Here is a 22,162-nt window from a genome sequence, read left to right on the forward strand (position 1 = left end):
ATTCTCAATAGAGGTTTACCCAGATTAAGAGAATCTACAACCTGTTCTATTTCCCACTACTTGTCATATACAACTGGTGCCTTATGCAAACACGTGGACTTTTGATCCAGTAGGAGGCATCCAATCTTCAGTAAGGAGACAATATTTTGTTTATCCCTCCCCATCTCGCAGTGCCCCCTAAAAAACTCTTTGAGGGATTCTTGACCCACCATCTCTACTTGAGGGGGGAAATCAGTGGATTTGTGGGTGTAATGGCCTGGGACTCGGGCTTGTGCTTGGGCTCGGACCCGGACCCAGAGGAGTCTCAGTCCGCACCGGATCCTCTGCCTCAGCAGGCATCTGAACCAAGCCTAGTGCCTGATCCTGAAGAGTCCCAGTCTGCACAGGTTCCCCTGCAACAAACACCAGCTGGGCCGAGTCAGGGGCCTAAGCCTTCCCTGGCTCCAGATGCGGGGATGACCTCGTTGGCCTCAGCTGGGCAATCACTTACACCTGCTCCACTACCGGTTTGGTCAGGGGAGGCTGAGGCGGCCTCTGGGTCTAGTAACCCACCGACGTCTCCAGAGCTGCAGAGACTAGGGTCTGAGAGAAGGAGAGACCTAAGTACAGTGGTGCCTCGCAAGACGAAAAACTCGCAAGATGAAAGAGTTTTTCATTTTTTTAGTTGCTTCGCAAGACGAATTTCCCTATGGGCTTGCTTCGCAAGATAAAAACGTCTTGCAAGTTTGTTTCCTTTTTCTTAAAACCGTTAATACCCAGGGTGCATTGCTTGAAGAGGTGCAGTTGCGACTTGACTTCGAGGAGCAACTCATAGCACGCGGTGTGGTAGCCTTTTTTGAGGTTTTTGAAGACTTTGGTGATTTTTGAAGCTTTTCCAAAACTTCTTTTGCAGCCATTTGGTAAGTTAAACTTTTAAAACTTTTTGGGGGGTTTTTGGATTTTGGGTTGGGGTGTTTGGAATTCAAGGACTTGGTGTTGGGGAGGGGTTTGCAAGAATCTGGAAGCTTGTGTGTTTTTTTTCTGCATTTTTATGATTTTTTGTGACCATTGGGGCACTCTGCTGTTGTTAAAAAAAATGTCTTAGAAAATGTATGTACAGTACACTTTGGTGATTTTTAAATGCTTTTCTGTCATGTTTAGAAACTTAAATTATTGTTCCTTCAATTTTTGAAATGCTCTTTACAGTATGTGTGACTTTAAAGAGCACTTAATAAACTCTTTTTGTACCAAATTTGGCTTTGTTTGGACTTTTTTTGACCATAGGAACGCATTAATTGATTTTCAGTGCATTCCTATGGGAAACCGTGCTTCGCAAGGCGAAAAATTTGCAAGACGAAAAAACTCGCAGAACGAATTAATTTCGTCTTGCGAGGCACCACTGTACTCGCAAGAGGAGTTCTGGTCTTTGGGCAAGACAGGGAGGTGAGTCACCGGGGGATCAGGACTGGCCGTTACCCCGGCAAATATAAAAGGCTGTTGGACCCTGCCCCAGGTTGTGGGAGCAACATTGCTGTTTGCTGGAACCTGCCTGAGACCCTGTGCCTGACCTAGCCTGGTTTACTGCCTTGGCCCTGTCGGACAGACTCTTTATGGAATCCTTGGATTCGGGACCGGACCTGGACCGCGTGGCTCGGGTTAACCCCCGGGCCCAGCACAGTGGGGTCCATCTGACCCCCGCCTTCACAGCCTGAAAATTGTTTAATATTTCCCAATCTGGTTTTGTGAATGGTTGTATCTGCTGCTCTATCATAACAACGTTTACAAGAGAATTTTACCCCACAGGGTGCAATGATGGCCACCAACTTGGATGGCATTAGAAGAGGATTGGACAGCATGGAAGGTGAGGCTACCAATAGCTGCTAGTCATTGATGCTTTTGCTGAAATCCCTGCATTGCAGGGGGTTGGACTAGAGGACTCTATGAATCTCTAATGGCTATGTTCTAGCTACTTGTGTCAGAGACAATATTCCTGGGATTCATAAGTGCATCCCAGCAGGGCTTGTCTTACGTTCTTAAGTGAGACCTGCAAAAATACTCTTGCTTTATAGTGTTTGGGAGGGTGTCCACAATGCTTCATGTGGGGTTTTATGGATCTCAGGCTAAGACCTACCTGCCCGTGGACTGTCTCGCAAGAGTGGTGAATGCTCTGGTTATCTCTCGCTTGGACTACTGCAACATGGTCTACGTGGGGCTACTTTTGAAGGTGACCCGGTAACTACAACTAATCCAGAATGCGGCAGCTAGACCAGTGACTGGGAGCAGCTGCCAGGACCATACAACACTGGTCCTAAAAGATTGTCACTGGCTCCCAGGACATTTCCGAGCACAATTCAAAGCCCTAAATGGCCTTGGCCCAGTATACCTGAAGGAGCGTTTCCACCCTCATCGTTCAGTGAGGTCCAGTGCCGAGGGCCTTCTGGTGGTTCCCTCATTGCGAGAAAAAAAGTTACAGGGAACCAGGCAGAGGGCCTTCTCAGTAGTGGTGCCGGCCCTGTGGAACGCCCTCCCACCAGATGTCAAAGAAATAAACAACTACCTGGCTTTTAGAAGACATCTGAAGGCAGCCCTGTTTAGGGAAGTTTTTAATATTTGATGAATTACTGTATTTTAATCTTTTGTTGGAAGATGCCCAGAGTGGCTGGGGAAACCCAGCCAGATGAGTGGGATATAAATAATAAACAAATTATTATTATTATTATTATTATTATTATCATCATCATCATCATCATCATCATCATCATCATCATCTCTGTGGCTTCCAATACGACTTGCTTACCTGCCTTTAGAGGCAACATAAGTTCCCATGCCCACTCAGTGGAATAAAGCAGAACTTCGTTTTGCCAGCTTTTGGAAACATGACCTCTGTGTTCTATACCGCTGGAGGCAGCAAGTCTGGAAGGCAGCAGCGTTTAAATGTTTGGCTTCCAGCTATGCATTCATCCTGGGCTAAGCAGCAGAAACCTGGCATATTGCCTTGGCCTTTATGAAGTCATTGCAGGTGTTTGACAAGGCTAGTCCTTTACAGCAGGAAGGTTTGCGTACCAGACCCATAATAATCAATCAATCAATCAATCAATCAATCAATTTTGCATACTGCCCTTCATCCCAGTTCGGTTCACAACAGAAACATAAAAAAATGAGAATACAGAATACAGCAAAAACAACCCTGTTCCCACAAACACGTTTTTAAATCCGTAGAATGTTCATCAGCCAAATGTTGAAGAGAACTGTTTTGTCCTGGCGCCTAAAGATATGTAATGAAGGTGTCAGGCGAGCCTCCACAGAGAGAACGTTCCACAGATGGGGAGCCACTGCAGGAAAGGCCTGTCATCATGTTTCTCATGGAAGGGCACACAAAGAAGGGCCTCAGTTTATGATTACAGGGTTCAGGTCGGTTCATATGGGGAAAAGTGGTCCTTGAAGTATTGTGGTCCTGGGCCATTTAGGGCTTTATAGGTCAAAACTAGCATTTTGAATTGGTCCCAGAAACTAATTGACAGACAGTGGAGTTGGACCCGGATCAATGTAATATGCTCAAAGCGTCTTGCCGGCTGCTGAATTCTGCACCAGTTGGAGTTTCCAAACCATCTGCAGAGGCAGTCCTACGTATAACGCATTGCAATAATCTAACACAGAGGTTACCAGCGCAACGACGAAAGAATTCTTCTCCTTGCCTGCTGCTCCAGTTGGCGCTGGAAGCCTCCGGAGGTACACATGCTGTACAAACTCAATGAGGGATGGGGGAAGGCAAACACTGAAAGACAATTGAATGTATTCTCTTCCAGTCTTCTGTTGTTGCTGTTGTTTAGTCATTTAGTTGTGTCTGACTCTTCGTGACCCCCTGGACCAGAGCACGCCAGGCACTCCTGTCTTCCACTGCCTCCCGCAGTTTGGTCAAACTCACGTTGGTAGCTTCAAGAACACTGTCCAACCATCTCGTCCTCTGTCGTCCCCTTCTCCTTGTGCCATCCATCTTTCCCAGCATCAGGGTCTTTTCCTGGGAGTCTTCTCTTCTCATGAGGTGGCCAAAGTCTTGGAGCCTCAGCTTCAGGATCTGTCCTTCCAGTGAGCACTCAGGGCTGATTTCCTTCAGAATGGATAGGTTTGATATTCTTGCAGTCCACAGGACTCTCAAGAGTCTCCATGTCTTCTCCAAGAGTCTCCAAGAGTCTTCTATTCTGTTGTTGTTGTTTAGTCGTTTAGTCATGTCTGACTCTTCGTGACCCCCTGGACCAGAGCACGCCAGGCACTCCTGTCTTCCACTGCCTCCTGCGGTTTGGTCAAACTCATACTGGTGGCTTCTGTACAGGTAGTATGTGACATGCAAAGGGGCAATTCAGCTGACCTTGACATGTTCGGGGGCATTGTACTCCTGGAACTGCAGACATGAAGCTGAAAGTTGGAAGATGCAGAAGGCATAAAAAGAAGTACATTCCTGTTGCTGGTGAGACGTCCCGTGCACTGGCAGATGAAGGGGGCGGGGGAAGCAGTCCACTGTTGGGTTGAAATAAGCGACAGACGAATGGCAAGGTGTCATACGGGAGGCATCTACCGAGCAGGTCTCGGCGAGTCTCTTTTATTGAATATTACAGCATTACCACATATGTGCTTGTTGCTGATTGGTTAAAACAAATACAATGCAAGGGCATTAATCATAAGGGTTGGGAAAGGGAACACATGGTTACTAGTGATTGATATTGCATGACTTGAAAGAACATAACAATCGCAGTCCGTAGATGTGGTCAACAATGCATTAAGAACAGGTCAGGGTGTGATGTTTCATGAACTCAATGTGAACTGTACATTCTCAGACTCATGTGCAGAGGCAAAAACTTCCCAGCAGTCCACCCTGGGTGCTATGCTTGGGGTGTGTGTGACAAAATTCCCTCGGGTGGGTCGGCGTGGTGGCACTCGCACCTCCAGCAGGTGGATTTTCGTGATCGTAGCAAAAATCCGCCCGCTGATCGGCGTGCAGCGCTGGCCATCGGGGATGCCCCCCCCCAGTGGGCAGCGTTTGCACCCCAATCAGGCTCTGGCGCACTGATCCTCCTGGAGGTGCCAGTGCTGCCTGCTGATTATGCAAATATGCCCAGGGCATGGCGCTGGCTGTCAGGGATACACCTCCCAGCAAGCAGTGTTTGCACACGCACCCCGGGTGGGTGGCGCTTGCATCCCCGGCGGCAAGCGCCACGCCCTGGGCGTATTTGCACAATCGGCGAGCGGTGCTGGCACCCCCGGGAAGATCGGTGTGCCACTGATGGCACCCTGGGAGGATCGCCCCGCCTCTGTGGGCAGATCGCCCCACCCCTGGGTGCGCATCATATTTGCCTTTCCGGGTGCCCCAGCAGCTTCCTCCGCCACTGATCCCGTGGGCAAGGGCTTTTCTCCTTCGTGCCTGTTATGTACTGAAGTTCTCACCCTGGGCCAGGGTGTAGATAGTTCAGGTCCACATATGCAAATAAGGGATTGAAAGTGACGTTCAGTGATTGGATACTTACAGAAAGTTGTTACAGTTACGTTGTAGTGGAGCCCTATATAAGCAGGCTGGCTGAACCCTTCAGTTCAGTTCTGTTCTGACCTGTGAATAAACAAGAGCTGTTTGGAGAATCGCTGTGTCGTCTGATATGTTCACCCACAACTTAACAGTGTCCTTCTGTGAACATCCCAGAAACTTCTATCTGGCAGCAAACTGTTGGAAACAAGAAACGCAGAGAGATGGACCTTTCTTCGATCCAACAGAGACGAGCCCTAATTCTGTAACAGTGTGTGTCCCAGTATCTTCTAAGAGCTTGGACCACTGGCACTTTGAGCAACAACACAGGCTGTGTCGCACCTGGATTTCCTTCCCTTTGTTTCAGCAAGTGATTATTTTGAAAATGTGGAAGTAGTATGCTTAAGCTACTGCGTTTCATTAGTGCAATAAAGCAGCTTGGTTGTTTGGCATATCTCTTTCTCCCTTGCAATAGAGAAGAGTGTCAGAAGGCCTAGCTGGAAAGCGAAGGTCAAAGTATCCAAAACCCCGCCGACTTGCTTCCACTAAAGCTTTTGGGCTCCCTATATATGCGTGTGAAGAAGACAGGTGGTTGCTCCAGTGATTGACAGCATGGAAGGAGAAGCATGTTTGTGATGGAGTCAAGAGCTTTGAACGTGCTCTGTTCTGCCTGCTATTCATGTAACAGAACTGGTTCTGTGCAGGAAAATCCCATAAGAGAACAGCAAAACAATAGCTTTATTAGGACCAAGAGAAGCATCACAAAGTAGCATGCAAGTTTCTCCCAGCTGGATTCCTAGGCCTTCACAGCAACAGCGCACAGCAGGTATGGCATAAAACATCAGATTATATCTGCGCAAGCAATTCCCCCTCAATTAGTTCTGCTTTTTGCTGAATGATTGCCTTTTTGTTGGGCTTTGTTGAGCGGGGAGCATCATGACGTCATGGATGAAAGACAGATCAAGGAAGGAAGCAGGCAGAGGCAACACCCTACTTCCAGGGCCAACTTTAAAGGTAAAGGTAAAGGGACCCCTGACCATTAGGTCCAGTTGTGACCGACTCTGGGGTTGCAGCGCTCATCTCGCTTTACTGGCCAAGGGAGCCAGCGTACAGCATGACTAAGACGCTTCTGGCGAACCAGAGCAGTGCACGGAAATGCCGTTTACCTTCCCGTCGGAGTGGTACCTATTTATCTACTTGCACTGGTGTGCTTTCAAACTGCTAGGTTGGCAGGAGCTGGGACCGAACAACGGGAGCTCACCCTGTTGCAGGGATTCGAACTGCCGACCTTCCGATTGGCAAGTCCTAGGCTCTGTGGTTTAACCCACAGTGCCACCCGCGTCCCTTAGGGCCAACTTTACATATAATTTATTCGTTTTAGTATCTAAAAAACTACAACCTGTAAGCTGCCTTGGCGGAAAAGCAGTATGTCAAGGCAATGAATAAATAAATATTTGTGGTTTTTGCTAGTAAAAGCGGGGGCGGGGGTTTTTCTGAAAGATTAAACTAAGGGTCCTGAGTGTACATTTCTCCCTGCACACTAAATAAGTACAGCGTGCACTCTTATTGCCCAATGGATTGTCAGCACGTTGGCCAAAATGAGAGGGATGTTTACTCACAGAAACCCTGTCCCCTGATGCTGAAAACCCTTTGATATCCTTGCTGTGCTTTAAGGGATTTTTTATTTTATTTTAGCCAATGTGGTCAGACACGTAATTATTTCATTTTTATCTATCCTTCCTATCTATCCTTCCTCCAAAGAGGTCAGATCAGAACACCTGCTCACCCCCCACCCCGTTGTCTTCATTTTGGTAGAATGCACCCAGATGTTGCTGGAACACCAGCTGCCATGATTCTGTTTTTAAAAGCTTTCCATGTTTTTAACCTTTCCATGTCCATTTCTTCAAAGGCAAAAGGGCTTCACGAATCCTAGCTTAGGATGTCATCAGGGTTCCAGGAAAGGAGAGCACTCAGGAAGGCTGCAGAGTGCAGACTGCCAGAGGGATGATTTATGAACCAAAAACAGTGGCATCATTCTGGAGACACTGTACTTTTGAGGCTTTTGAAACGTCTTCCATTGAAACTTTTGAAAAACGACTGAGAAACTTTACTTTTGAAACTTTTGGGATGTCTTCTGTTGAAACATTTGGAAGACTATTGTGAGACTGTCCTTAGACATCTGTTTTGAGCACACGGCTTGACGGTCCTCGCTCCCACTCTGTTATATTGTATATAAGAACTTTGATTGGCTTACTCCTATAATTTGAATGATAGCATTATTCTATTATATATTTTCTAATAATTATTAGCCTACGTGTTGTCTTTGTATTGTTGTGATTATAGGTAAAGGTACCCCTGACCATTAGGTCTAGTCGTGGACGACTCTGGGGTTGTGGCGCTCATCTCGCTTTACTGGCCGAGGGAGCCAGTGTTTGTCCGCAGACAGTTTCCGGGTCATGGGGCCAGCATGACAAAGCCGCTTCTGGTGAACCAGAGCAGCACACAGAAATGCTGTTTGCCTTCCCGCCGGAGCGGTACCTATTTATCTACTTGTACTTGACGTGCTTTCAGACTGCTAGGTTGGTGGGAGCTGAGACCAAACAATGGGAGCTCACCCTGTCCCGGGGATTCGAACTGCCGACCTTCCGATCGGCATGCCCTAGGCTCAGTGGTTTAGACCACAGCACCACCCGTGTCCCATTGTGGTGATTAGAGGGATGATTTATAGCAGGCATGTCCGAAGTCCATTTTGGGGGTCTAATCCGGCCCGCTGGTCGATTTAATCTGGCCCCCATGGCAGTAAATGTCCTGTGGTAAAATCCTTAAAAAAGCTCAACAACTTCAATCCTAAAAAAGTTGGGGCTCCCCGATTTATAGAATGAAAGACAGTCATGAACACCCCCTGGTCACCCCTCAAATGTAAAACACAGTAAAACTCTGCAGCCCTCATGAAAATTTTACAGAAGTTTCCTCTTTAATATTTCTTGAATGCAATTTCTCTTCTAATTAATGGAAGGAGAAGGGAAGGAGAGATCCAGGGTGAAATATCTGGTACACTTCTAGTTTTATTGGAACATGATAAATGATGGGTTGTTGATCGAAGCTCTTGAGTCGTAATTTGGCCATTAAGTGATGTTTTGCACCATAAGGGATCCCAGGTTTGATTCACCCAATGGCAATCCTTGGGGAATTGTAGTAATGGCTGGAGGTGGAGGACAAGGGGCCAAAATTTCCCCAGGTCCCCTTCTGAAGGGCCATACATACTAACCGTGGTTTACCAGACTAGTCCTCATGGTCAGAAGTGACTGCCTGGGGAAGGTTTACCAGAAATCCTAGAAGGCAGAGGGACTTTTCGGTAGTGGCGCCCACACGTCAGAGTCATTATGTACGAAACATTTAGGAAACATCTGAAGCCAGCCCTGTATAGGGAAGCTTTTTAAGGTTTAATGTTTTCCTGTGTTTTTATAGAAGTTGGAAGCCGCCAGAGTGGCTGGGGCAACCCAATCAGATGGGTGGGGAATGAATAACTTATTTATTTATTTATTTCCTGCTAAATTGCAGGGGATAGGCTTGAAGGTCTGACCCTTGTTGTTGTTGTTTAGTCATTTAGTCATGTCCGACTCTTCGTGACCCCATGGACCAGAGCACACCAGGCACTCCTGTCTTCCACTGCCTCCCGGAGTTTGGGCAAACTCATGTTGGTAGCTTTGAGAACACTGTCCAACCGTCTCGTACTCTGTCGTCCCCTTCTCCTTGTGCCCTCCATCTTTCCCAACATCAGGGTCTTTTCCAGGGAGTCTGCTGGAGTATTGGAGCCTCAGCTTCACGATCTGTCCTTCCAGTGAGCACTCAGGGCTGATTTTCTTCAGAATGGATAGGTTTGATCTTCTTGCATGGGACTCTCAAGAGTCTCCTCCAGCACCATAATTCAAAAGCATCAATCCTTCTGCGATCAGCCTTCTTTATGGTCTGACCCTGGGACTGAGTAATTTTGGGAGTAGGCCTGTTCATCACCTGTCCCTAAAATGTTACAGCCTATAGGTAAAGGGTCCCCTGACCATTAGGTCCAGTCGTGATCGACTCTGGGGTTGCAGCGCTCATCTCACTTTATTGGCCGAGGGTGATGGCGTACAGCTTCCGGGTCATGTGGCCAGCATGACTAAGCCGCTTTTGGCAAACCGGAGCAGCGCACGGAAACACCGTTTAACTTCCCGCCAGAGCGGTACCTATTTATCTACTTGCACTTTGACGTGCTTTCGAACTGCTAGGTTGGCAGGAGCAGGGACTGAGCAATGGGAGCTCACCCCATCGCGGGGATTCGAACCACTGACCTTCCGATCGGCAAGTCCTAGGCTCTGTGGTTTAACCCACAGCGCCACCCATGTCCCTTACAGCCTATAGGAGGCCAAAAATAAGGTTCAGTCAATAATATTTTTAATTTACATCCAGGAGCAGAAATGCCCCTTGGAACGACACCCCCAGCCTCCCATCTTTCTTCCCCTTCTGAAGTTGACGTAGGCAAGAAGCCTGATCAACTTTTGCCAGCAAGCTTGTAACACTCCCTCGTCATTTCCCAGTTTGACACCTGTCACTTGGCTCCGGGGAAAGCACTTGAGAAACAGCACTAGGTCCAGCCCCATGGACAGGGTTTATCTGCACGCAAGCTCTCTGGAGATGGGCTTTTTGGTCTGCCCCCAGTGGGTTTCCTAAAGCGATGCCCTTTCGTCTCTCCACCGCATGAAATTTAATCTCCCTGGTAAATGACACCCAAGGCTATTTTGGAAATCGGAGGCAGGGCGGGGAGAGGAGCAGGAACGTCAGCAATCCAACTTGACTGGAGGACGGCAGCCCAAGGGAGGGGCTGCTCACAGGCTAAACTCTAAGCGCTGGAGCTTCTGCTGTGGGACTAGGGGATCACCTTTAACACGTCCCCTACCTCACTGGGGTTTCTGTTTTATTCTCACGCTGGGTAGGGGGGGGGTACGACCCAAATTCTGTTGGTCTCCCCATGCCCGCTTGCACCTGCTTCACCCGCTTTGTGCAAACTCAGTAAAGATCTGCTCTCCCGATGAAAGTGGCTTACTACTTCCAGGTTTAACGGGACTCCCAGGTAAGGACCTGAATTTCAGTTTGAATCTGGGTGGCCAGAAAAGCTTGCCAGGAACCAGTTCTCTTTCTGTTTGTGTCTTGTGCCTATGTTATTTGTGGTTTTCTGTAGCACTGAGGCTAGCAGTACAGATGAAGGTCAAGACATTAGAGTTATCCTCTAGGCTTAGTATGACTTGTGGCTGTGGTTTCACCAGCACTGGAAAAAGATGGGTAGGAGGATTGAAGGAACAGGGTATTTAACTTTTGATTTTGATTTTGTAACCTGTGTAGGTTGTGGTGTCTGCCCAAGAGAGGGAGATAATTCTTTTGGAGTGGACGTGCTGTGTTGGAGTGATGTTGAGGGTTACCTCCCTCCACCATTCTTGTTTTCATCCTAAGTACTAAGACTCACAAAAAAGTTTTGTGTTGGGTTAATTGTCTGACCTCGCCACTCTTCTTCTGCTAGTATTTGGCCTGGCCAGAGCCTCCTCCCATGTTCTCAGCTTGCATTTCTACAGATGGGCTTCTGAAAAAAGATGGGGAATGACAGCTGAGTCTATTTTAAGAGCAGTAGCTCAGTGAGATGGAGTGTCTGTGATGGCAAGCGATGCCTGCTTTTTGCATTTATGCAGAATGCAGATCCATATAGAAGGTGTGCATTTTTTTCAGTGGGACACACAGGGAGGTATAGGGAATGCGACTTTTGCTAAAGCTGCACGCCTAAGCCCACTTTCTGGGAAATAAGGCTGTTCGCACAACTATACATTTAAAGCACCCCTCCAAAGAACCTTGGGAAGTTTACCCTTCTCGGGGCTGCAGTCCTGAGCACCCTTAACAAACTACAGGTCTCAGGTTTATTGGGTTGGGGGGAGTGAGCTTTAAATGAATGGTGTATGCACAGTGTAAATGCCATAGGATTGCACTGAAACCAAGATTTATTCATTGTCTTACTTTTGTTGGGAGACACACTGGGGGGGGGGGGGGGAGAGATTATTGCCTAATAGGGCGGTTGATAAAAAAAACTTTTTTTTGAAAATGCCTGCTCCAAAGGACTTAACTTACTACACTAGGGATTACAGTGATACCTACGCTTCAGGTTACATACGCTTCAGGTTACAGATTCCGCTAACCCAGAAATAGTACCTCGGGTTAAGAACTTTGCTTCAGGATGAGAACAGAAATCGTGTTCCTGCAGTGCGGCGGCAGTGGGAGGCCCCATTAGCTAAAGTGGTACCTCAGGTTAAGAACAGTTTCAGGTTAAGAACAGACCTCTGGAACGAATTAAGTACTTAACCCGAGGTACCACTGTATATAGCGATATCTGAAATTTCATGCAAATAAGTTAATATCTTGACCCTGCTCCACTGAATTGAAATTTCAGCCTTCACGACATAGGAAGACGGCCAAGAAAACGACCCAAGGAGGTTTGCAGGCAGAAAGAAGTAAGTGTCACAGAGAGGCCAGTAGTGTGTTTCTGAAGGGTAGGGCGTTGTAACATCAGAGAAGTAGCGCTGTTTGCTCAAGAGAGGAGAAGAGCTGACAGTGTTTTATATAAGGATTAGAGGAAGTAGAAAACTGATCAGGCGGTAGCATCTGTGCCTGCTGATGAGCAATCTGGGGCAGAAATGGCTGACTCAACTCAACTCTAGGCTCTTGGTATGAGGTCTGGCATGGATGGCATGAGCAAGCGGCCTAACTTTGGGGCACAAGGTCAAAACTTGCCAGAATCGGGTGTCCCCATATTGATTAAGGGTGGTGTAGAACTCTATGTGCTGACAGCAAATATGTCTTCTGGTTAACAGCAATAAAGAGGTGGAGAGGGGAAATCATTATAAAGGACAGGCAGTGGCATGGAGCCCATAACCCAGTGTTGGCCAAACTTGGCTCTCCGGCTGTTTTGGACTACAACTCCCATCATCCCTAGCTAACAGGACCAGTGGTCAGGGATGATGGGAATTGTAGTCCCAAAAACAGCTGGAGTGCCAAGTTTGGCCAACAGTGCCTTAACCCTTCCTTCTAGGCCTTCCCCCCCTGCACTTGACTTTTCTTCCTGGTGGGTGACACAGTCAGGAGGTCCTTGAAATGGAAAATTAATAAATTAATGGGTTTGTGCACTTGGTTGGAGTTTCTGCTTAAAGCACACTCTTAAAGATGGATAATTCCAAAATGTGTCGGGCCTCTATTTTCAGCCACCTGGAGTTTTCCTTCTCTTTTGCCCCATTAGTGGTGCATTCCAGGTTTTCTTAGGGTTAAGCACATGGGTGGGTGTCTACAGGGTGCCACCCGTGTCTGAAGAATGAACCATAAATTCCAGATTTCCCAGCTTTCATTTTAAAAAGGGAACAGGTTTCTAACATTTGGAGAACCTGAAATAGGAGGGGAAATGAACAGATGCTATTCTCAATGAAACGAAACCAGGAGCTTTCCAGTTCCACTTACCCACAACCTACTTCACACATAATGTTAAACCATGGTTAAAAGCAAACTAGGGTTTAACGTGAGCATGCAGTGTGCTAATCGTCTCCCCAACCCTTCCATTCTGGCTGGGAAATCAGCTTATTTCCCAGTTTACTGTGATACCTGAACCTTCGCTCATGGTTTGCGTCCTCCAAACAATCTATGAGCTGTAAGCCAAGAACAAACCATGGTTACTGTTTGTGGTTTTGGTCAACAAAATTGATTTGTTTCCCAGCAACATGGCGGCATCAGGAACTAGGGAGGAGTAGAGCAAGACGTTTTCAGCAGTGTACACAGAAGGATGTAGAAAATGGGAGTCCCCCAAAGATTAGAATTGGGACCCACGTTTTCCTGCTTCTGTGTAGATGCTCTATGGCTAGGGGTGAGCAGAGAGGTAGCCAAGTTTGCTGATTAAAAAATTGTTCAGGGTAGTTGAAGTAACTAGGAATTCCAAGGAGCATCCAAAATATCTCTCCAGATTGGGTGAATGGGCAGTAAAATGGCAAATGCCATTCAGTGCAACCAAGTGTAAAATGATTCACACTGGGGCAATTTAAAAAAAATAATAAATCTCACATATACACTTATGCGGGTCTGAACTGTTGGTGACCGACCAGGAATGAGACCTTGGGGTTGTAATGAATAGTTTTATGAAGGTGTCGGTCTAGTGTGCAGCAGCTATGAGAAATGCAAATTCCATGGGAGAGATAATTACGAAACACAAAACTGCCAATATCATTATGTCATCATACAAATTGATGGTGTACGCTTGGAATATTGTGCACAGTTCTGTCCACCTCACCCTCAAAAAAGGACATTATAGAGTTGGCAAGGGTTCAGAAAACAGCAAACCCAAATCATCAAGAGGTTGGAGCGACTCTGCAACGAGGAAAGGTTACAGCATTCCTTGGTTTTTCTTAGTTTAGAGAAAAGGCAAATAAGGGGGCGACATGATAGAAGTGGATAAAATTGTGTATTTTGTGGAAATGTAGATAATATTGTAACAAAAAAGGACTTCTTCATGCAGAAGACAGTTTTGTGTTTTGTTTTGTTTTTAATTCTTTTTTACCAACCACCAAAACACAATAATAATAATAATAATAATAATAATAATAATAATAATTAATAATAATAATTTTTATTTATATCCCGCCCTCCCCAGCCAAAGCCGGGCTCAGGGTGGCTAACAACAATAAAACAGTATAAAAGTATAGCATAAACAACACTCTAAAATCATTCATTATAAAATTAATTAATTCAGGCCACTGGCAACCATTGGGCCAGAGCTCCGCGAAGATTGCCGAGGGAGGGAGTCAGGCTGTGAAACCCCCCAGGTGGCTGATACATTGGGTATACAATATTCAATAATACACATATTCAATAATATTCAATAATAACATATTCAAATCAACCATATGTACACTTCTATATACCTTAACACTCCTCCTTCCACAAGGTTTATTTAACTTTTAACATTTTAATTACCTCAGATTGTTCAAACCTACTCAAATAGTTCAATATCTTCTCAAAGCAATCCTCCTCTTTCTCACTGACCTTAAACCCTTTCATTCTGTGTATCTTCACAGTTAGGTATTCTAAAATTATAATATTATTCAGTTTCCCCTCCATTGGTTCACCCCTAGCTCTTCTGCATTTTCTTGATTACTCGCTATAACCTATCTGGCTGCAATTACCATCAATTTTACCCATTTGCATTCCTCTTTTGTTTTTAACTCAGCACTACTCAGGCTAATAAGAACCATTAATTTAGTTATTTCCACTGCAGAAGACAGTTAATCTGTGGTATTCGCTCTTACAAGAGATAGTGATGGCTATTCCCAGCTGTAGCCATTTTGCTTCTAGACACAATAGTTATGTTCTATCTCCACTGTTGGAATTGGTATGCAAGTTGTGCAAAATCACAAGTGAGGAAAGTGCTGTTGCACCCAGGACCTGCTTGAAGGTTTCTCATGGGCATCTTGTTGGCCACTGTGAAAACAGGGTGCGGGCCTATTTCATAAAATTATTCACTGCTTGATTGCAAAAAACCTCAAAGCGCTTTACAGATTAATAAAGCAAAATCTATTGATGCGCATAGAGACCTATAAGCTCAGCTAACTAGCCAGGCTAGAGACCTTGTGCCTATTGTTTTTTTGTAACGCCTAATCTTCTGCTAGGAGCATCTTTACTCCCAAGGTTGTAAACACATTCCTAAGTGTCTACATTTGAAAAGGAGATGAGCTCTGCTCAAATGTCCCAACCCTCTCAGGTAGAAAGGAATGCAAAGAGAACACGTGCAGCAAGGTGCGGCTTAGAGAGAGTTCTTTGTTCGCTTGCTCAATGAATAGGTAATGAAGGAAAGACCATACATGGTATAATTAGTAGGTAGGTAGATAGATAGATAGATAGATAGATAGATAGATAGATAGATAGATGATAAATAGATATATTACGGTCAGAGACCAGCTTATAAAACACATTTGGGGGTCCACTCCCAGAAGGAAAACAAACATTTGAAACAATGTACAACAATAAATTTAAAATGTATAAGTGCGATAAGCGTATAGACACTTAAAACTTTAAGATAAGCTACCGCAGAGAGATGACCCAGAGTCACCCATGGAACCGAGTTTGGGGATTTTCTTAATGAACTAGTTTAGGTCGGGGGATGGTCTGTGCCTACAGATCTGTACACAGAATCTGGTGACCATCCGGGTCGTCTTATGATCTTTGCCTAACAGGAAAAGGTCAAATTTTTGCTTTTCCGGGAGGACAGCGAACCTCACCAGCAGGGAATCAATGGTCTCACTATGTGCCTCTTCATAAAAGGGACATCTAAAGAACAAGTGCTCTGGGCTTCCTATCTCCCCCAATGAACAGGCGCAAAGTCTCTGAGCATATGGGACTTTTTTAAAGGATCCTTCCAGGACCGGCGAGGGCAGAGCCGAGCTTCTGGCGGGTATAATTAGTATTGTGTTGTAACTTTAGATTGGAGGAAGTTTATGCATATGTATTGCTTTAATAGATAACAGCTATGTATATAAAGGAGGACCCACCCTTTTGGGGTTTTGCTCAGCTTTTGGAGAGGGATCCCACTGAGCCATTATTGCTAGCAATAAACACCCTTTGTTTTCTCATTGCCACATGGAGTTTTCCTTCAGCCTCAAACATTGATTTTTGCAACACTGTATTCTTACGTTTTGGGCTCCATGATCACTGCAGATGGTGACAGCAGTCACAAAATTAAAAGACGCCTGCTCCTTGGGAGAAAGGCGATGGCAAACCTAGACAGCATCTTAAAAAGCAGAGACATCACCTTGCCGACAAAGGTCCGTATAGTTAAAGCTATGGTTTTCCCAGTAGTGATGTATGGAAGTGAGAGCTGGACCATAAAGAAGGCTGATCGCCGAAGAATGGATGCTTTTGAATTCTGGTGCTGGAGGAGACTCTTGAGAGTCCCATGGACTGCAAGAAGATCAAACCTATCCATTCAGAAGGAAATCAGCCCTGAGTGCTCACTGGAAGGACAGATCGTGAAGCTGAGGCTCCAATACTTTGGCCACCTCATGAGAAGAGAAGACTCCCTGGAAAAGACCCTGATGTTGGGAAAGATGGAGGGCACAAGGAGAAGGGGACGACAGAGGACGAGATGGTTGGAAAGTGTTCTCGAAGCTACCAACATGAGTTTGACCAGACTGCGGGAGACAGTGGAAGACAGAAGTGCCTGGCGTGCTCTGGTCCATGGAGTCACGAAGAGTCGGACACGACTAAACGACTAAACAACAACAACAATTCTTACGTTGACACTGTGGATTCACAATAAAGCATAGTTTGTTTTAACTGTGGTTTACTGTGCAAACTGGGCTGCAATCCAGCAACTCCGAATAAAACCACATGACCCTCACGTAGGGCCTGAATTTATGAGAGAAGGATGCTGACTCAAATCTTCCCAGAAGTTCTGGTTTTTGTGCTGGCAACACTAAACCACTAATGGCAGCAAGTGACCTCTACTACATATTTCCTCCATGTTTTATCTTTGCGTCAGAAGTGGAACTATAGGCAGCTGTATACTAGAAAATGTTTGATGAATTGTATTTTATCTGTGAAAAATTGATATATACAGGTGAAACTCGAAAAATTAGAATATCGTGGAAAAGTTCATTTATTTCAGTAATTCAACTTAAAAGATGAAACTAATATTTTCGATCGACTCATGTCATGCAAAGTGAGATATGCTTCTACTCCTCATAGGTCCAATCTTGCTCGATTTGCAATCTTTGTTTTGCTGATTTCCTTGAATATTCTAATTTTCTGAGATTGTTAATTTGGGGTTTTCATGTACGCCATGATTATCGCAATGATAACAAATAAAGGCTTGACATATCTCGCTTTGCATGTCACGAGTCTATCTCATATATTAGTTTCACCTTTGAAGTTGAATTAGTGAAATAAAGGAACTTTTCCACAGTATTCTAATTTTGCGAGTTTCACCTGTATATACTCTAGGCAACTGTCAACCTTCTGAGGGCAGGCATTTTGAACAACGTTTTCTGGAGTCGCCCCTAACAACCTGGCCCTTTGAAAAGGCATTATCCAGTGCTTTCAGATGCTAAACGTGAAATTAGCTTATTGATTCCAGGTGCTAGGATCAGTTTGTAGTTTTTGAAAACCAATTTCTGAGGTAACTTTCTCTCACCCAGCCCCCCCCCCCAATCTCAGAAGAAGGCAGCTGCCCTCTTCAATGGAAGCTTTTCTGGGCCTCAAATTTGTGTGGGGTGTGGTGGGGGGCCATGGTTAGAGAAGGGACAGTGGTACCTTGGTTTGCATACGTCTTGGTTTGCATACGTTTTGGATTACAAACATGTCAAACCCGGAAGTGCGTTTCCCAGTTTGCAACCTTTTTGGGGATTACAACCCTTTCTTTTTTGGGGGGGGATTACGAACAAAATTTTTTTGGAGGCCCCATTGGCAAAAGCGCGTATTGGGTTCATAGCTGTCAACTTTTCCCTTTTCTTGCAAGGAATCCTATTCAGAATAAGGGAATTTCCCTTAAAAAAAGGGAAAAGTTGACAGCTATCCTTGGGTTACAACCTGTTTTGGTTTACAAGCGGACCTCCGGAATGGATTATGGTTGTAAACCAGGGTACCACTGTACTGCTTTTTGAATTACACAAGATACAAACAAGCCCTGTGACGTGAGGGGGGAAATTTCCACACAGTTGCCCCATGCCAGTGTGAGGTAAGAGTTACTGTGTGGGGCTACAGCCTTGGGAGGCCATGGTTCGAATTCACCACTCAGCCATGAAGGTGTCTTGGGCCTGCCACTACTGCCTCTCTGCCTAACCGGCCTCTCAGGGTGGTTGTGAGGATAAAAATGGGGAGGGGAAGAACCATGGACACAAAATGAGCTCCCTCTGTGTGTGGAGGGGTGGTGGGGTGGAAAATTAAAATAATAATATAATATAATATAATATAATATAATATAATATAATATTATAATAATATAATAATATAATAATATAATAATATAATAATATAATAATATAATAATATAATAATATAATATAAATCTGGGAGGACTTTTCACATTAAAATTTATTTGGGGATTTTTAGTTGAGAAAAATGGTGACAAAGGGGAAGGGATACAGGTTTATAATATCATGCAAGGTGTGGAGATAAAGAAGGGTAAGAATTTCTGCTTCATGATACTAGTGAAACTGACTTGCCAGGAATTTCAGGTGAGACAAAAGTGAAATCTTCAAGATGCACATAATTCGTTTATGAAATACGCTGCTACAACACACAGTGCTGACCGCCGACTCAGACCACATCCACTCTTCCTTTTGTGCTGTGCTTTCAGGGGTGGGCTTTGGTAATATTTTGTAATACGGCGCCCTGTGCGAGGCCAAAATTAGCCACCCCAAAAGGGATCTTCTCAGTTATGGATCTTCTCAATTTTGTACCCCTTCAGCTCGATGACCTGGGGAACTGCCTGGACCATCCCAAATCAGGCAGTGGTTCTTTCCAGGCCCAGGAATGCACTTTAAAGCTCTGTCTTCAAGGCGTTTGTTTGTTTGTTTTGCCCTACTGTGTTTTGCTGCTGAAAAGGAGCAAACAGCAGTCGGTGGAAACCCCAATCCAAGAAAAATCCAGCTTTTCCCTACTATAGCACCAGGGCAAAACAGACACACAAATAAACAGCTGCAATGACAAAACCACGCTTGAACATGGTGTTTTAAAGTCCAGACCTGTTCCTAGAAACATGGCAACAAAAGGGTGAGCCCTTAGTTGGCTTTTCTAATCCAGGTACTCTCAGGGGCTTCTAGTGCTGATTTACTTATTTTAAAATATTTTAAAATAAATAAATCATCACTAGGAGCTGCTGATAACCATCCAGATATGGGGGTGTCCTAGACCTCAGCTGTTAAGGAACATGCAAATTAATACAAGAATCTTGAACATGGCATGGTAACTAATATATGATGGCTATATTCAAACTCCAGCTTCAGGAAAAGTATGCCTCTGAGCACCAGTTGCTGGGGGATACCAGAAATAATAACAACAACAACAACAATAATAATAATAATAATAATAATAATAATAATAATAATAATTTTTATTTATATCCCGCCCTCCCCAGCCGAAGCCGGGCTCAGAGCGGCTAACAACAATAAAACTAACACAGCATTCTAAAATCAATTCGTTCTAAAATCAGTCCAAAATCAAATTAATGGCAACCATCCACAATATAAAATTTTTGTTAGCGATAACAAATGGGCTCCTTTTGACCCTAGTGGACAATTTCAAACAACATGAAAGAGCATCAGACCACAAAATGAACCATTGGGCTAGAGTTCTATGAGGATTACCAAAGGAGGGAGTCAGACTGTGCCCTGACCAAAGGCCTGGTGGAACAGCTCTGTCTTGCAGACCCTGCAGAAAGATGTCAAGTCCCGCAGGGCCCTGGTCTCTTGTGACAGAGCGTTCCACCAGATTGGGGCCACAGCCAAAAAAGCCCTGGCTCTGGTTGAGGCCAGCCTAACCTCTCTGTGGCCTGGGACCTCCAAGGTGTTTTTGTTTGAAGAATGTAAGGTCCTCCATGGGACAAATCAGGAGTTACAAGGGTAGGTACCCGTAGGTATGAGGGTCCTAGGACCCAAAAGAGAGGACCATGGTTCTCATGTCTTGCTTGTGAGATTTTGGCCACTGTGGGAAACACCATACTGAACTAAATGGACTTATGGCCTGATCCATTAGGGGTTCTCTTATGTTTTTCAGTTGCTAAGAATTTAACCATCTTTCGGTGATACAAAAGCTAGTAGTTGGGTTTTGTATCTCCAGCACCAGATAGTCTAAATAAAGGCATCGTTTCACATTGTGATTCATGGACTGATAATAAATGGGTAGAAATGATGAATGGATTTTCAGTAGCATCATCAAAGACACATATTTGGACCCAATGATATCAGTTTTCCACTGAATTAATCAACTGGTGCAAACTCCTAATTTGGGAGGGTTAGTCAGACTTTTGGGGTATGTACTTGCTTTATAGTCTATTTTTGGTGGTATGATGACTTGTCTCAGTCTTCTTGAGAGATGTGCATACACGTGGTGCTTGTGCTTGTGCTTGTGCTTGTGCTTGTGGTTTTCCAGTGTGGGGATGAGGTATTATACTGCAACTTTTAGTGGACTTGGTTGGGAAAATACAAAGAGCTGAATATATGAAGCATTGTGGTGCCCACCACATGTTTTGAACTATAACTCCCATCAGCCTCAGCTAGGGATGGGCAGATTTTGGCAGTTTCTCAGTTTCTAATTTTTCTATTCTTAAGTTCATTTCTGCATCAATTTCAATTTTTTTAGAATTCCTCATGAATATTCACCAACATTTTAGTTCAAATTTTGCCTAATATAGACACATTTTTGTATGCAGTTTTCCCTAGTGTAATGCATTTTTGTATGTTATTTTCACAAACAGGCACTCTCCCACATTGCTGTATACATCATTTGGTTGGAGAAGTGCACTACAAAATTCAGAAATGTGAATTCCAAAGAAGAGCTGCGTTTTGGTTCAAGAAGTTTCAAGAAGTATGAATTTGGGATGTTTCTATTAGAAAGTGAACTGAACCAAAATTCTCTCCCATTTCTAGCCCCTGTCAGCATGGCCAGTGGTCAGGGATGAGTTATAGTTCACAGCACTTGGAATAATAATAATATAATAATAATTTATTATTTGTACCCCGCCCATCTGGCTGGGTTTCCCCAGCCACTCTGGGTGGCTTCCACAAAGACCAAAAATACACTAATATGTCATACATATGTCTGTTCTCCCAACAGAACACTAAAATACAATAACCTATTAAACATTAAAAGCTTTCCTAAACAGGGCTGCTTTCAGATGTCTTCTGAATGTCAGGTAGTTGTTTATCTCTTTGACATCTGATGGGAGGGCGTTCCACAAGGCGGGCGCCACTACCAAGAAGGCCCTCTGCCTGGTTCCCTGTAGCTTTGCTTCTCGCAATGAGGGAACCACCAGAAGGGCTTTAAAGGTCAGCACCAACACTTTGAATTGTGCTCGGAAATGTACTGGGAGCCAATGTAGGTCTTTCAAGACCGGTGTTATGTGGTCTCGGCGGCCGTCCCCAGTCACCAGTCTAGCTGTCGCATTCTGGATTAGTTGGAGGACACCCCATTGCCTACCCTGCTTTAAGAGATCGCCAGCCGATGGTCTGTAGGCAACACTTGAGCCAATCTTGTCTGGGCAGCCTCTGGACTGGTCATAACAGGACTGGTCATAACATATGCTGGCCTTGCAAAGTCTTATCCTGCAGTTTTCATTTCAGTGGTCAATTTCCAACTGTATTAACAAAAAGTTATTTAAAAACTGATTTACCCAAAAAGAAATCCAGAGCATGCCCCCACTTGCTGATTATTATTATTATTATTTATTTACTTATACCTTGCCCATCTGCCTAGGTTACCCCAGCCACTCTGGGCAGCTTCTAACAGAATATAAAAAACATCATGAAACATCATTAAAAACTTCCCTATAGAGTTTTCTTCAGATGTCTTTGGAAAGTCATATAATTGTTTATCTCTTTGACATCTGATGGGAAGGCATTCCCC

The 22,162-nt window shown here is 44.8% G+C and overlaps 2 protein-coding genes across 24 annotated transcripts in view; one reads left to right on the plus strand and one right to left on the minus strand.

Annotated features, from left to right (window-relative positions):
- Positions 1-22,162, minus strand: part of LOC308459086 (7-alpha-hydroxycholest-4-en-3-one 12-alpha-hydroxylase-like) — a 393,862-nt gene that overhangs the window by 69,378 nt on the left and 302,322 nt on the right. The gene's annotated exons all lie outside the window — the stretch shown is intronic.
- The window catches only part of OBSCN (obscurin, cytoskeletal calmodulin and titin-interacting RhoGEF), a 264,501-nt gene continuing 252,701 nt past the window's right edge, over positions 10,363-22,162 (plus strand). For 14 of the 23 annotated variants that reach the window (XM_080973891.1, XM_080973911.1, XM_080973892.1 and 11 more), the window contains exon 1: positions 10,363-10,601. The gene's annotated coding sequence lies outside the window, so the exon portion shown is untranslated. The remainder of the gene's footprint in view (positions 10,602-22,162) is intronic. The other 9 variants (XM_080973897.1, XM_080973898.1, XM_080973899.1 and 6 more) reach the window with 3 other exon arrangements.

This window comes from Podarcis pityusensis, assembly GCF_964106645.2.
Source record: "Podarcis pityusensis genome assembly, chromosome: 12".
Taxonomy (NCBI): Eukaryota; Metazoa; Chordata; class Lepidosauria; order Squamata; family Lacertidae; genus Podarcis; species Podarcis pityusensis.